The 16,019-nt window shown below is 44.1% G+C and overlaps 1 protein-coding gene across 1 annotated transcript in view; it reads left to right on the forward strand.

Annotated features, from left to right (window-relative positions):
• RAB31 (RAB31, member RAS oncogene family) overlaps positions 1-16,019 on the forward strand; it is a 331,933-nt gene that overhangs the window by 283,114 nt on the left and 32,800 nt on the right. The gene's annotated exons all lie outside the window — the stretch shown is intronic.

Raw genomic sequence — 16,019 nt, forward strand, 5'->3', positions numbered from 1 at the left:
TTCATTTGCATAAAGAAAGCGGCAGGCACCGCGCGGTGCCTGCGTCTTTGTTTATGCAAATGCATCAATGCATTTTTAGCATTGTGGCGGGCGGTGTAGAGAGCACCGCCCGCCACAATGCTAAAAATGCAGGATGTGCCCGCCACTGTGGCGGGCACATCCTAATACCCCCCCACGGGACCCCCGCCCTTATGGCGGGCGGTCCCGAATTCCGACAAAGTCCGCCCGCCATCCTAATGAGCCCCTTTGTCTCCATGCTTGTGGAGTTACCAGGAACACGGGTAGATAAATAACGTTTAAAAAAATATAACAAGTAAGCCACAATACAGTTGGAAACTGTAAGAGACTGAGGGGTCGAATTTATGTTGAATAGTAATCGAATTTGCTCCGATATGGTAAGGAAGTGCTATACCTGGAGAGGAATTCACTGGTTGAATTTTCTTTCGGGTAGCGAAAGTATGGTGGAGGGAGTTCTAATGTCAGATTATACTCGGGTTTTAGCACATACAATTAAATCGTATATGATTGTGTTACTGTGTATATAAACACACAAATGTGAAATGATTGAAAGTTGAGCATGTCTGCGCTCATCTGACAGGCTGGGGTTACTGGGGACACTTCTCATAAGCATGTAACTATTAAAAGCGCTAAAAACAAAGCCAGCACTTTGAAGTTAAACGTTGTGTACTCAAATGAAGGCTTGCCGCAGCATGCTTGCATTCCTCACGCAACCACGGATAACCGGATTTCCTTTCAGCCCCAAAGGAAATCAGCTGTGCTGGTTTAGAGCAAACATTAGTCAAATGACTTGGGAGTGTTCGTGTTTATTCGATTCCTAGTCATTGCCACGTGGGGGTAACGTGAGTGGGTGATATGTTGGAAATGAACTAGCAGAAAGCTCTCGTGGTTTTATAGGTATTTATATGGTCACATCTTGCTAAAAATATATATATATATTCTTGTTTAGAATTATTTTGTCCTTGCTGGACAAGAGCAACATTCCTGTGGTCTGTCAGAAACTCCTGTCTAAGGTCTTAGCTGCCTACAGAATTAAGGATTCTCACGATAATTTCGCTTTTCTTAGGGGACCATGAGGTTTTAACTTTTATTCTCCCGTTAACTCCATCCGCCCTCTGTCTCTCCCACCTGCAGTTTCACGTGCCCCCCACTTGTAATGAGGCACTGTCAGGGGAAGGCCGCAGACCTGCCAACTCACATGGTGCCACCGTGTGTTACATGCTTTCAGCTCCCTTCATACAGTCACCTGATGAGAAGCCGAAATCTCACGCTGGCAGGGAAACGGAGCTGAAAACCACTGTAAACATTGGATTTCCAGCTAGTTTATGAAGGCAGTAAGCAGCCGATGTCCATTAAGAGGTGTGAAAACAGTGGCCTAAAGTAGATGTTGGCACCTGTGGATCTGTATGCCGATAAGAGGGCTCACACTCTTCATATTGTCGTTCTGTGGTGCCTCATGATGGACAGGGGCACCACTGTTCATCATGCACTATATACCAGACATGTTATTGTACATGCGGAAGAACATTTGCCAGGCTCTTCGTCATCCATCCATTCTGAGTGACCAGTATTCATGGCGCCGCAGGAAGGCCAGCAGCAGTGGAAGGGAGTGCTGGAAACATAGGTTCTGCAATGACTATTTAAACAGGGATTTTGTGATTCTATGTGAGGATAGTTTTCTGTACTGCTTATCAGATTGTAACAACAATAATTGTGAACAGACAGACATGAATGGCTGTGAGAACTAATAGTGACAGTGGACATATCTACCGGTGAAGGTGAAGCCTGAAAGAGCCTCTCTGGGATGGGTGCCTTTGAAACAAGATGACTACCAGTGACATAACCTGATCCTCGAATTGCAAAGAGACAAGACCATGTCCAAGTGTTTCACAGGCATTGTTTACTTGTAAAAGGTGCCTTTGTGGATCATTGGGCATTGTCCTGGTGCAAAAAGCCAATGAAACCTTTAAGGAAGGGTAGTGGGCAACCTTTTGAAATGCACTTGTCAGAAATATGGTGAACTTGGAGGACTGACAGAATAAAGTTGGAACAAATTAAGATCATAGTGTTCCTTTTCTACCGACACCTTAATAACATGCTCAGGGCCACTGGAATTATGCGATGTTGCAGCTGTGGTGTTTCCCACATAATTATGGATTTTCCTCATTTGCCACATAATCACACTGCCAACTCACATGGTGCCAGTGTGACGCTTAATGCCCAGCAGCCACCGCTTAGGGTCAAAGGAGCTTGCCCGAAGAACCACAGATATGTGAAGCTGACATAGTGGAAGTTCGAGAGAGTGGTAACACTTGGACATTGTGCAGACGAAGAGGCTGATGGGGATAGTTGGCTCACTTGCACCTACAAGTGGTAGTAAGCCCAAAGTCATACACTGTTAGACACTACCTCATTTCCAGTCTTGACTATTACTTTTTGGAGAAGCTAAACAACTCTCCCAATGAAGAGGAAACTGTATCAATGGGAGGTTGAGAAACAAGGTATAATAAAAGTGATTTTTGTGGTGCAGTGGAGACCACCCAGCAAAGACATATATTTGAAAGATACATTGCCTGAAGGGAGTGCAAGTAGCATTTCTGAAGGAGACAAAGATCTTAGAATCCCTTTACAGACTCCATTAAAAAAAAGTCGCATGAGATCTGGTTGGTATTACAGTCTTTATAATTGTTTGTAAAAACATAAACAATGCCAGTACAAGTAAGCTTTGTGGCACCAAATAAGTAGAGCAATATGAAGCTATAGCATCTAGTTAGCAATGACGGAAAACAGGTCTATCCATGATACTGTGATAGTGTATCAAGGGACATGGCAAATGAGTTACCTAGCAAATAATTTTGAGGTCTATTTACAAAGGTCGAATACAAATCAGTAAATCTACTCATATAAATGTACTCTTACACTTTTGAGTGACTTTACAACGTTGAGCTATTCACCATTTCTGAGTGTAAGTTTACGCAAAAGTTCAGAGTTGCGTGTGTCCAACCCCTTAAATAAGGGGTGAAGTTTAATTTACAAGTGTAAACTTACTACATCCAAAAAGGAGCAGTAGTATGTCTAGCACCACTTGTGGTCAACCGGTGAGACTGCAACACCTTCCCATAGAAAATAGAGGCAGGGACTTAAAATAGAACATTATAGGAAATAATGTTAATTTAAATAATATTTAAACATTTAAAAATATATATAAATACAATTAAATGTTAAAAAGTATGTATGTGTGTGTGTATATATATATATATATATATATATATATAGTGTGTGTATATATATATATATATTTAAAAACAACAATATTGTAATATATTTATTATCCTTTTTTAATTTAAAAATAAATCCAACGATATATATTTTTTAAAACTGTAAATTTATTTAGATTGTCTGTACCTATCTTTTTGTAATTTTTAATACATAATGGGATCGATTCCGATTCGGGAAACAAATCCGTACGACTATTCGAATTCGTAGCCGTTTCCGTACGAATCATACAAATCCGTCCGAATTGCATAGTACGATCCGTAGTAAAAAAATACGTCCGAATCGTTGCGAACCGTACGAAAAGCAAGGGAAAATACTTACGATACGGACCCTGAAAGTGAACCGTACGAATCATAAACATGTCGTACGATCTGACAAGTACGATCCGGACCGGGGAATGAGTACGCGATTCATACGGTAAGCATCGCGTATGTGCAATTGATACGGAGAGCCACACAATCACATAGGGTACGGTTCGTACACCCCATGATCTTAAGGGTACGGTTCGTACACCTACGATCATGGGGTACAGTTCGTACACCTAAGATCATGGGGTACGGTTTGTACACCCCATGATTGCCGGGGTACAGTTCGTGCACCTACGATCATGGGGCATGGTTCGTACACCACATGATCTTAGGGGTACGAACCGTACCCCTACGATAATGGGGTGTACGAACCGTACCCCTACAATCATGGGGTGTACGAACCGTACCCCATGATCGTAGGTGTACGAACCGTACCCCTAAGATCATGGGGTGTACGAACCGTACTCCATTATCGTAGGTGTACGAACGTACCCCTAAGATCATGGGGTGTACGAACCGTACTCCATGATCATAGGTGTACGAACCGTACCCCTAAGATCATGGGGAGTACGAACCGTACCCGGGGGTCCGTTCCGTACGCATTATGAGGCAAAATCAGCTTTTCCGGACGTTTTCATCTCCCGTAGGCAAAGAGTCGTACGGAGTGGTGTCCAAACGAATCGTACTTGCTAGGTCGTAAAGGGCTGCTGCGATCCGTACGAACATCGCGTACTGCGTGTTCCGAGTGCAATCTGTACGGTTTCTTGAATCGTACGGTCTTTTGTATGATTCGTACAGAGAACTGCATTGAGTACACATCGTACTACATCGTACGTATGGGTACGGTTCTGCGTACGAATCGTACGGGAAAAACGCTTCGTACGGCGATTCGGACTGGATTTTACTGAATCGGAATTGGCCCCTATATGCAAACGTTTTAACTTCTGGTGTTTTTTTTAAATCTTTAAAAATGAATGTTTATTCAATTAAATATATTTCAATTCATATAATCATTATGTAAAAAAATTATGTATGAGTTGATAGTTACCACCGGTATCTTTTTACATGTATGTAGATGTCTCTACCACTGGAGTTAAGATCTCCATATGGTAAAGTAAGGGAAAAGTGTAAAAGTTTATTAAACTTAAAAATATTTTATTTTAAAATATAAATATCAATTTGATATAACTATTTTAATTTTAGAACAATACAAAAAATGTTGCAGGATTAATAAATTAATTTAAATTTAAAATGCAAATATGTCACATCATTGAAAAAAATAACATCTAAAGTAACAAAGTATTAAGTATTAAAAATTTGCGAAAGGGATGTAAATATGAATTAAAATTAATGTAATTATATCTTTTTTTTTAATGAATGTTACATTAATATTTACCCTCAAAGGTTATTAAACAATCTGAAAATTAAAAAATATTTTATTTTGAGATAATTTTTAACATTAAATTAATTTTGTTTATATTGTAACAAGTCTATATACTTTAATTTCATTTAACATAGTTTCCCACGGGGTTTCATTTTAAGTCCCTACCGCTTTTATTTTCAATAAGACTGTATTTTCCCAAAAATTTCTAGCACTGACAGTCTCAGTCCCTAATATCGCCTTTTACATTCATGTGCTATGCAATTAAGGCTAAAGGTGGTCATATTCCTTTGATTTAAGTTAGAACATGAACATGGAGAGGATGTGGCAATGCAGCTGAAATTTAGTTGTGTTCACGGGAAATGTTGCTTCTGGATAGTTATAGTTAGGACCACGTTTCCATAGGAAATAGATTTTTTGATTTTCTAATAACTTTGGCACCGTTTGACAAATGTTCACGAAAACCTACCAAAAGAAGTCTCATCAACCCGAGGTCCTGCTAGGGGGAAACTTAAACATAGCGTTCTACAACTTCACTGACCGCTCTTGTCAGCACACAACACAAGTTGGGGCTCTTTCCCAGGCTGGACTGGATCGTCTCCGAGAGCTTTGACTCAAGGACATGTGGCGCCATTTTCACCCTCACAGCCGAGCTTACACTTATTACTCAGGGGCACATGCAACGTATGCCAGACTAGACTACTTCCTTGGCTTCATCCCATTACAGGCTCATGCGACAGACACCGAGATCCTTACTGCCTCCCTCTCCGATCACTCCCCAGTTATGGCAACCTTTCAATTCGCACGTGCTCAGCAACCACTACGATATTGGTGGCTACGCGATACACTACTACACCAGGCATCCATGATCACCCAAATCAAAACGGCCATCGCAAACTACCTAGCCCTCAATGCCAACCCTGATATGTCCCTGGCGACGCAATGGTCTGCCCTTAAAGCCGTCCTGCGGGGGGAATTCATCGCCATATCCGCGGCCAGTAACGTGGAGCGTAGTCAAAAGCGAGCTGAGCTAACCAAGCGGGTAGCAGAGCTGGAACAGATGCAACAGCGCACTGGCGCGGCCAGGGCCTGGCGCCAGCTCTGCATAGAAAGGAAGCAGCTCGCAGTGCTAGATCAAGACCAGGCCCTCCCCCTCCGCCACTCCTATTATACCGGGGGCGACAGATGCGGCCGCCTCCTGGCTCACAAACTGCGGGTAGCGCTGCAGCATCAGGGAGTGCAGGCCATACGGGATCCCGGGGGCGAGCTCACATCAGATGACGCCGCCATAGCGGAAGCTTTCCGAGATTTCTACGCAGACTTCTACTCGAGCGACTCTCTTGCCGCTCTCCACAGTCTTGACTACCTATAGGCCGCACGGATACCTGCGCTCTCTCAGGCACAGGCAGACCACCTCGACAGGGATATAGGGACGGAGGAAGTTATCGCGGCAATTTCCCGCCTCCGACTCGGTAAATCTCCGGGACCTGATGGCTTCTCGGCAGCCTTTTATAAAACTTTTTGTGGCCAAGTTGCCCCCCTGCTACGGGACCTATTTAACACTTTTGCACAAACAGGAGCCATCCCCAGAGAAATGTTAGAAGCATCCATAGTGGTCATCCCTAAGCCCGGAAAGGACAAGACACTGCAGCGCATACAAACCTATCTCCCTGCTAAACATAAATATAAAGCTCTAGACGAGCATTTTAGCGACCAGTCTAGCGCCCTACATGACCCAACTAGTGGAACCAGACCAAGCGGGGTTTATACCGCACAGGCAAACAAGCGATAACACTAAAAGGGTCCTGCACCTCAATGAAAAAGCCTCTCGCACTCAAGGGGAATATATGCTACTGGCCATCGACGCAGAGAAGGCCTTTGATAGGGTGCATTGGCCCTATCTAAAGCAAGTCCTGTTGAAATTTGGTTTTGGGGACAAATTGCGCACGCAAATACTGAACTGTTATCGCTCACCTAATGCAACAGTTCGAGTAAATGGCCAGGCATCATCTCGGTTGCCCATAAGTAGAGGCACGAGGCAGGGGTGTCCTCTTTCTCCCCTCCCCTCTTCGAACTTTATATGGAACCGCTGCGGATTAGGTAGCACCCCTTCAAATCCGGGATTACATTTGGCGGGGATATTCATACCATCAGACTATACGCAGATGACATCCTGCTTTCCCTCTCTAACCTAATCCAAGCACCAAGGGCTCTTTTCATTGAACTACATGGCTTTGCGCGGGATTCAGGGTTCAAGATTAACATGGACAAATCGACCGCCCTTGATATCTCCCTCACACCGCACACTCTGGCTCACATTCGAGAGGAACACCCGATACAGTGGGCTACCTCTACAATACCATACCTGGGAGTGCAATTAGGCGCCACTATCCCCGCCACTGTCACAGCCAATTACGAGAGGCTTCACGCCCACATCCGTAAAGAATTAGACCAATGGAAACATCACACTCTCTCCTGGTTAGGCAGGATAGCGGCCACCAAGATGACCATACTACCCCAGATTCTATACCTCTTCCAGACACTTCCTCTGCATCCCCCAGCAGGCTGGATCCAGCAAACCCAATCAGACTTGGCACGCTGCGTTTGGCAGGTCAGCAAACCCAGGTTTAAGCATACCATAGCAATTCTGCCATCAGAGCAAGGTGGTGTGCGGGTCCCCGACCTACAGCTCTACTTTTACACCTCACAGCTCCGCTACTTAGTGGAGTGGAGCCGTTTCGAATCCGAGAAGCAATGGTTGTTTCAAGACCAAGCAGTAGCTGGTACACCCTTGCAGGGTATCCCTTTCTTTCATAAAGCACATATGCCACCTAACCTCTATGCCTCTTACATTACAGGCACTACGATGGAAGCCTGGGATTGCGCTCCCACGGCTCACGAGCTGACGACATTCCCCACCCCACTCAGGCCACTATTTACTAACCCAGAGTTCCACCCGGGTACAGATGCCAAGGCCTTTGCACACTGGCGCCCCACTCCTTGCGGAGCTCTGGGTCATCTATTTGACCTAGAAGGAATCATTCCATTTCCACGACTCCGGACAGATTACGGTATTCCGGAGACAGAGAGGCTATCCTATTTGCAGCTTAGACAGTGGGATCTCCAAACATAAGTCAGCCCTGGTGCCCAGCGACTTTTGACCACGCACGAGAAGTGGCTTGTCACCCGATCCACCGACAAAAAACTCATTTCAGATCTCTACAAGCACTTATTGCTTACCACTATACACACGTATAATGCAGGGCGGGCACGATGGGAGAGGGTCTTAGGCCGCACTCTCACCCACAAGGAAGGGGACAGTATTTATTATAGGGCTCGGCATTCAGCGAATCACACAGGCCTCACCGAGACACTGACTAAGGTAGTAACCTACTGGTACTACACGCCGGAGCATCTCTATCACTTCGATCCCCGTCAGAGTGCTTTGTGCTGGAGGGGCTGCGGGGAGGTGGGTACATTGGAACATCTCCTGTGGAGTTGCAACCGCATCCAATCCCAGAATATACTTGCACATTGGCGATCTCCCCAACCCCCACCACATTCCGGATGGCTGCAGAGACTCTGGCTAGTGTTAAGGATGGAGAAACGGACTCTCACTCTGGTGGGTAGGCGTCCGAGTTCCTTGAGCTTTGGCGCCCTTTCCTAACGTTGCTCATAACTGAGTTGAGGGAACTGACCTGCCCTCAACACCTTAGACCATTGGTCTTCAATCTGTGGGGCGCGACCCCCTGGGGGGTCGTGGAGTCCTGGGAAGGGGGTCGCAGATTCTGCAGAGTGCAGTTCCTGGCATTGGGCTGATCGAGGGTGCTCACGGCGGAGGCCTAATTCACACCGAGGTGTGAAAAACATCAACGCCACATTAACAAGTAAAAGGTCTTTTAAAGACCTGTCAAGTACTCGGGTGTGGCTGTGTGTGTGTCCCTGAAGCTGTTTCAGCCGGGCTCACATACACGAGCTGGGGGGGGGGGCTGGGGGAGCAGGCTGTAGTGTAGCCCTTTGAGTTCAATGGATGTTGCGCGCCTGGAGCTGTGGGTCCCGTGACACGTCCCCCACCCCCAGCAGGGAGGCACAGAGATGCCCTCCCATGAGCGGGAAAGAAGAAGGAAGAAGACGCAGAGAGATACTGACCCCCCCCCCCCCCCCCCCATGAGAGAGGCACAGAAAAGGTGGGTGGATGGGTGGATGTAAGGCTGAAGGATGGATGGATGTGTGAATAGGGGGATGGATGAATGATGAGTGGATGGATGAATGATGAATGGATGGATGTGTAAAAAGATGGGTGGATGAATGATGGGTGAATGGATGGATGAAAGGGTGGATGGATGAATGATGGATGGATGGATGGATGGAAGGATGAAAGGGTGGATGGATGAAGGATAGATTGGTGAAGGATAGATGTATGGATGGAAGGATGAAAGGTGGACGGATGAAGGATGGATGGATGAAAGGGTGGATGGATGAATGATGGATGGATGGATGTGTAAAACGATGGGTGGATGAATGATGGGTGAATGGATGGATGAAAGGGTGGATGGATGAAGGATGGATGTATGGATGGGAGGATGAAAGGGTGGATGGATGTATGAATGGATAAAAGGTTGCATGGATGAATGATGGATGGATGTGTGAAAAGTGGGTGGATGGATGGAAGGGTGGATGGGTAAAGGATGGAAAGGTGGATGGATGAAGGATGGATGTATGGATGGAAGGATGAAAGGGTGGATGGATGGATGTGTGAAAGTGTGGGTGGATGAATGATGGATGGATGTGATGTGATGAGGTCTAACAGGCGCATTTATGGTTGCCAAAAGTTGATGATGAGGAGTACCAGTTTCTAGAAACTTTTGTCGGATGGGGGTCCTTACGCCTAAAAAGGTTTTACAAGGGGGTCTCGGCATCAAAAAGTTTGAAGACCTCTGCCTTAGACTATTACGCCTGACCGATACGCAAATTCCACAGGTGAGCTCTTCGCGCAAGACTCATAGATGCATTTACTAGAGTAATAACGCTTACCACAACACTTGATGTCTGTATTAAGATGACTTTGAGAGCAGGGGGTCTTGTTCTTTATTCTGCTATTTGTTCTGAAAATTAATAAAATATTTAAACCATATTTAGGTATGGTAATAATATCTTACTTTACATTAAAAAGAAAAAATATAATAATTCACTGAAAAAAATCAAAGGTTAAAGTGATGTTATATTTAGGTGAAAATATCAGTTAAAGAGTAACATTTTAAAGCAAAAAAATACACGGCAATTCACCAGTTGCAGAAACTATAACTAGAACTCATGCCCTTGCCATATATTTCTTATGATTTTACATATTACATCATTCATGAAATGTTCTATGACATCATTGATAACATCACTGATGACATCTGAAATGACATCATTGATGACAACTTATAGTTTCTTCAGGTAACTGTAACTGATGAATTTCAGTTTTTTAGTTTCAAATGTAGAGTTTTAACTGGCATTTCGACCTAACTAGAACATGACTTTAACCTTTGTTTTCTTCTGTGAATGTATATATAAATATATACATTCCCAAAGATTCCACCAGGCTTTTGCCTACCTCACGCGCTCTCCATATTAAGAAGGTGGCACTCACATGAATATGTAGACAAAAAAGAAACAGAGTCCTAACGGTATCAAAAATACCTTGTTTATTCAGCAAACATGTTTTGGCCGGATGCCTTTCTCAATTTCGTTTTCAAAGTGAAATTGACCCCTTCAATTGATTGGTTAAAAAGTCTAATACATTATTGTGTTACTTTTGTATCTTACACACACACATACACACACACACACATATATATATATATATATATATTCTCGCTCCAAAGTTCCTGCGGTGTTCCCCGCAAAGAAGACAAGCACTCAGGGTGGCGAGCTCAAAGATTTATTAGAGAGCTCACGGTGTCCAGACGCGTTTCGGCATTCGCCTTTGTCGATGGTAACATGGCGGTGCCGAAACGGCCGTTTTTTATGTTTACTTGTCATAGACATTGTTAACGGACCACATGCCAATTCTCGGTCGCCATCTTGGAACATGCATTCATTATTTACATCTCCTTAGAAGGTTGGAATCGAGGTACATAATCGACCTCCAAACGAAGACACCGGGAGGTCTCAATATACATGAAGAGTTGGCTGTACATTTGGGTGACTAGGTAGCTGTGAGAAGGAGATGTAAATAATGAATTTGGATTGTTAGCAGTTGATGGTGTTATAGAATATTATAGAATATTGATTACGGGCAGGTTGTGTCCATTAAGGAACAGGATCAGAAAAAGATTGACGTGATATATGCCCATCCAGGGGCTGCATAACGATAAGGAAGTGAATACTTCTAATGGCCCATCTGCGGGCGTTAATGGCGGGTATTTGGATCTCGGAAAGTGACAATATGGTAGGAATGTATATGGGGAGATGAAATTATTAAAGAGATTAATTTTGGAATATATCAAATTGTAAACATATGTCGACTTATCCTGTTTCCATGCTTTTATGTTGAATGTAAACTGATCGATTGCATGTTCCAAGATGGCGACCGAGAATTGGCATGTGGTCCGTTAACAATGTCTATGACAAGTAACCATAAAAAACTGCCGTTTCGGCACCGCCATGTTACCATCGACAAAGGCGAATGCTGAAACGCGTCTGGACACCGTGAGCTCTCTAATAAATCTTTGAGCGCGCCACCCTGAGTGCTTTTCTTCCTTGCGGGGAACACCGCAGGAACTTTGGAGCGAGAATATTGCGGAGGGCACCATCCGCTGGGGAGCACCCGCCCGAGAGTGCAAGGACTCGGTGCAGTCTTGTAGCAGTGATATTTATTTCCTTGCAACGCGTTAACGAACATTGAACCGAATAGAGGGACGTCGGGAACCAAGAAGGTGACGGTCTCAACGATTCCATATCGTGGGTAGGGCGAGGTGGCTGAATCTTTTAGATACGAACTTTAGAGATAACCGGTGTAAGTGAGATACGAAAATGTATTGTGACGTGGATCGTGACGAAACGGCATTGGAAGTGTTTAAGAAGAAAACACCATCGACTGGGGGAGGTTTACCCCGAGAGAGCAAGGAGGAACCCACTACCCTGATGAGCCAATTTTTGGCTTTGGAGCGGCTCTACGAGCGCGAAATCCGTAAGTGGTGGGAAGGAACATCGCTGCAAAATTATGTGGAAGTGGAGAGGGTCCCACGCGGGCTCAGAATATACACAGTCCCCGCTTACGAGAACCCGGACCCGCTCCTACTTGAGAAATGGTCGGAACACACTGTGCATTCGAGTAAATGGATGCTGCTGATATTGATTGAGTTTGCCTGGAGTGATCATAAAAAGGTACAAAAAATGATCATAAAACTAGAGAGCGAAATAAGTCTGGACACTGATGCCGCAAAACAAGAAACCCTAAGGGAGGGAATGAAGAAACGTCTCAAAATGTATGAAGCTAAAACTCGTTCACGGAAACAAGAGAAATTTGAGCAGGATGAACGCGATTACGCATCAGGGAGGATACTGACTTTCGCTAAAAAGTACGATGTACCAAGGAAGGCACTGCGCAATAAAACGACAGCACAGGCAGTTGCGGAACCGGCAACAAGCGAATCGGAGGCAAACGTATCAGAACAATCTGACGAGGAGAACCAACAACAAGAGAGGAGTGGAGGAAAGACACAAGGGATTTTTTAGGAAGAGTTTCAAGTAATCCGACAAGCATGGCAGAACAATCAAGGGGGAAACCCCTGGAACCAAGAAAAGGAGGAAAACCAGGAGAGGGGGTATGGGAACAGAAGGAATAGGTTCCCCGATTGTGACCAGGAGCAAGAAGAAGTACAACAGGTGACGGTGAGCAATAATATATCCGACAATTTGACAATCATTAATTTGACGCCACGTGTTCTTACAGAGACTGAGAAAGAGGTACTAAAGCTGGGATTGACTTTCTGCCCCAAGAAGAGAATGGAATATACACAAACGCGGATTGACCTTTTTCAGTTTGCCAGAAAATTAAAGTTGCGAAATTTTTTTAAATTACGCCCCAAAAAAATAGATGGCCGTGATAAGAGAAAGGTTGCTCTCGACACAGACGCTTTAACAGCACGGGATGTATCGGCAGTACAGGTACTGGAGGAGCTACAAAGGGAATCGGTGGAAGAAGCAAGTACGGCTGGATTTGCGGGAATCGAACAAAGAAGTGCCTTAACGAATTTCAGGCCAGTATCGACTTTTGTTCCTCAAATGCCAAATGACATTGTTGACACTTTTGTAGAAAGGGTCACCAGAGACCTGATGAGTATGCGTGACTGTGACAATAGGAGCAAAACTGAGTGTAACTTTACGAAAGAACAATATAAGGCAATTGAAGATCTGACAAATGACCCTTTAATAATTTTGAAACCTTCTGATAAAGGGGGGAATATTGTATTGCAAACGGTGGAAGCATACAATAAAGAGGCACTGAGGCAACTGAACAGTAATGAGTCTTATGCCAGGGTCAAGAAAAATGTATATGAAAAAAGTATTGGAGATTGTCATGAAATGTTGAAGAGGTGGTATGAGAAGGGGATGTTAGAGACGGAAGAATATTTATTCCTGAGAAAGTTGAATCCGATCACTCCCTGTTTCTATCACTTACCCAAGGTACATAAGAATGCTCTCAGTCTGCCAGGCAGACCAATTGTGTCATCTATAGGGAGCCTGGCGGAACATATTTCGATCTACATTGACCACTTTCTATCCGAATTTGTGATCAATCTAAGATCGTATACTAAGGACACGAAAGACTTCCTGGGGAAACTAGAAAAGATTACCCGGAGAGAAGGGGACTTGATGATAGCAATGGATATCACGAGCTTGTACACCAGTATTGCACATCCCCAAGGTCTGGAGGCGGTATGGTACTATTTGGGTAACAGAGAGGCAAAATACACTGAACACAATAACATGTTGTTAGAATTCCTGAGATTTTGTTTGTACAACAACATCTTTATTTTTGAGGATCAACACTTCCAACAAGTGTCAGGGACTGTGATGGGAACCTGCTTCGCCCCCAGCTACGTGAATTTATTCGTGGGCTGGTGGGAGGAGCAGGTGGCCTGGGCAGCAGATAAAGGATCATGGACAGAGAAAATAGTCACCTGGCACAGGTATATCGACGACCTCTTCATTATTTGGAGGGGTCCGAGAGAGAGTGCTGAGGAATATGTAAAAATATTAAATAACAACATTTATAACCTGGAATTCACGGTGGAGATGAGCACTCAGTCTGTTAACTTCCTAGATCTGGAAGTGACAGTAGTTGAAAACAAGATCTGTACCAAGTTGTACCGGAAACCCACGGCGGGCAATTCAATCTTGCATGCCCGCAGTGGACATCCTCCGAGGCTAATAAATAGCATACCCTATGAAGAGAGTTACTCCGTATAAAGAGAAATAACACACGTGAGATAGACTTTCAAAAAGATGCGGGTGAGTGTGTAAGGAGATTTCGTAACCGGGGGTATAATGCACAGACTTTGAGGGGAGCTAAAACCAGAGTAGATCACCTAAAGAGGGAGAAACTGCTAGAACCTCGTACTGAAGACAGTAAAAAGGAAGATAAAAATGTTGGTTTCAGAATGATTACCACATACTCAAAGGATGCTACAAAACTCAGACAGATATTCAGAAAACATTGGGGCCTGCTACAGATGGACCCTATTATTGGAATGGAAATTCCAAGGAGACCTCTCCTGACGTTCCGTAAAGCCAGGTCACTCAGAGATAGCCTCACATGTAGTTATAAGAAGAAGGAACAGAAAGGTTTCGCGAAGGAGGTTAAAGGTTTTCATCCTGTAATAAATGCAAAGCTTGTGAGAGAAGCAAAAAAGTGGCCACTTATAAGGTACCAGGGATAGAAAAACCAAAAACGATAAACAAATTCCTAACTTGTACTACTCCCTACACGGTGTACTGCTTGCAGTGCCCATGTGGGTTGAAGTACGTAGGAAGTACCATCCATCAAGCGAAGATTAGAGTACTGGAACATGCCAGGGCGATAGCTAATGGCGATATGACGTACCCTGTGGCACGCCATTTTAAAACTCTACACAAAGGAAACAGGGATCTGTTGACATATTTCTGTTTAGATCATGTACCTATCAACCCTAGAGGGGGGATAGACTCATGACCCTTAGAAGGTTGGAATTGAGGTACATAATCGACCTCCAAACGAAGACACCGGGAGGTCTCAATATACATGAAGAGTTGGCTGTACATTTGGGTGACTAGGTAGCTGTGAGAAGGAGGTGTAAATAATGAATTTGGATTGTTAGCAGTTGATGGTGTTATAGAATATTGATTACGGGCAGGTTGTGTCCATTAAGGAACAGGATCAGAAAAAGGTTGACGTGATATATGCCCATCCAGGGGCTGCATAACGATAAGGACGTGAATACTTCTAATGGCCCATCTGCGGACGTTAATGGCGGGTATTTGGATCTCGGAAAGTGACAATATGGCAGGAATGTATATGGGGAGATGAAATTATTAAAGAGATTAATTTTGGAATACATCAAATTGTAAACATATGTCGACTTATCCTGTTTCCATGCTTTCATGTTGAATGTAAACTGATCGATTGCATGTTCCAAGATGGGGACCGAGAATTGGCATGTGGTCCGTTAACAATGTCTATGACAAGTAAACATAAAAAACGGCCGTTTCGGCACCGCCATGTTACCATCGACAAAGGCGAATGCCGAAACGCGTCTGGACACCGTGAGCTCTCTAATAAATCTTTGAGCTCGCCACCCTGAGTGCTTGTCTTCTTTGCGGGGAACACCGCAGGAACTTCGGAGCGAGAATATTGCGGAGGGCACCATCCGCTGGGGAGCACCCGCCCGAGAGTGCAAGGACTCGGTGCAGTCTTGTAGCAGTGATATATATATATATATATATATATATATATATATATATATATATATATATATATATATATATATATATATATATATATATAT

This window comes from Lissotriton helveticus, chromosome 4_1 (genome assembly GCF_964261635.1).
Source record: "Lissotriton helveticus chromosome 4_1, aLisHel1.1, whole genome shotgun sequence".
NCBI lineage: Eukaryota > Metazoa > Chordata > Amphibia > Caudata > Salamandridae > Lissotriton > Lissotriton helveticus.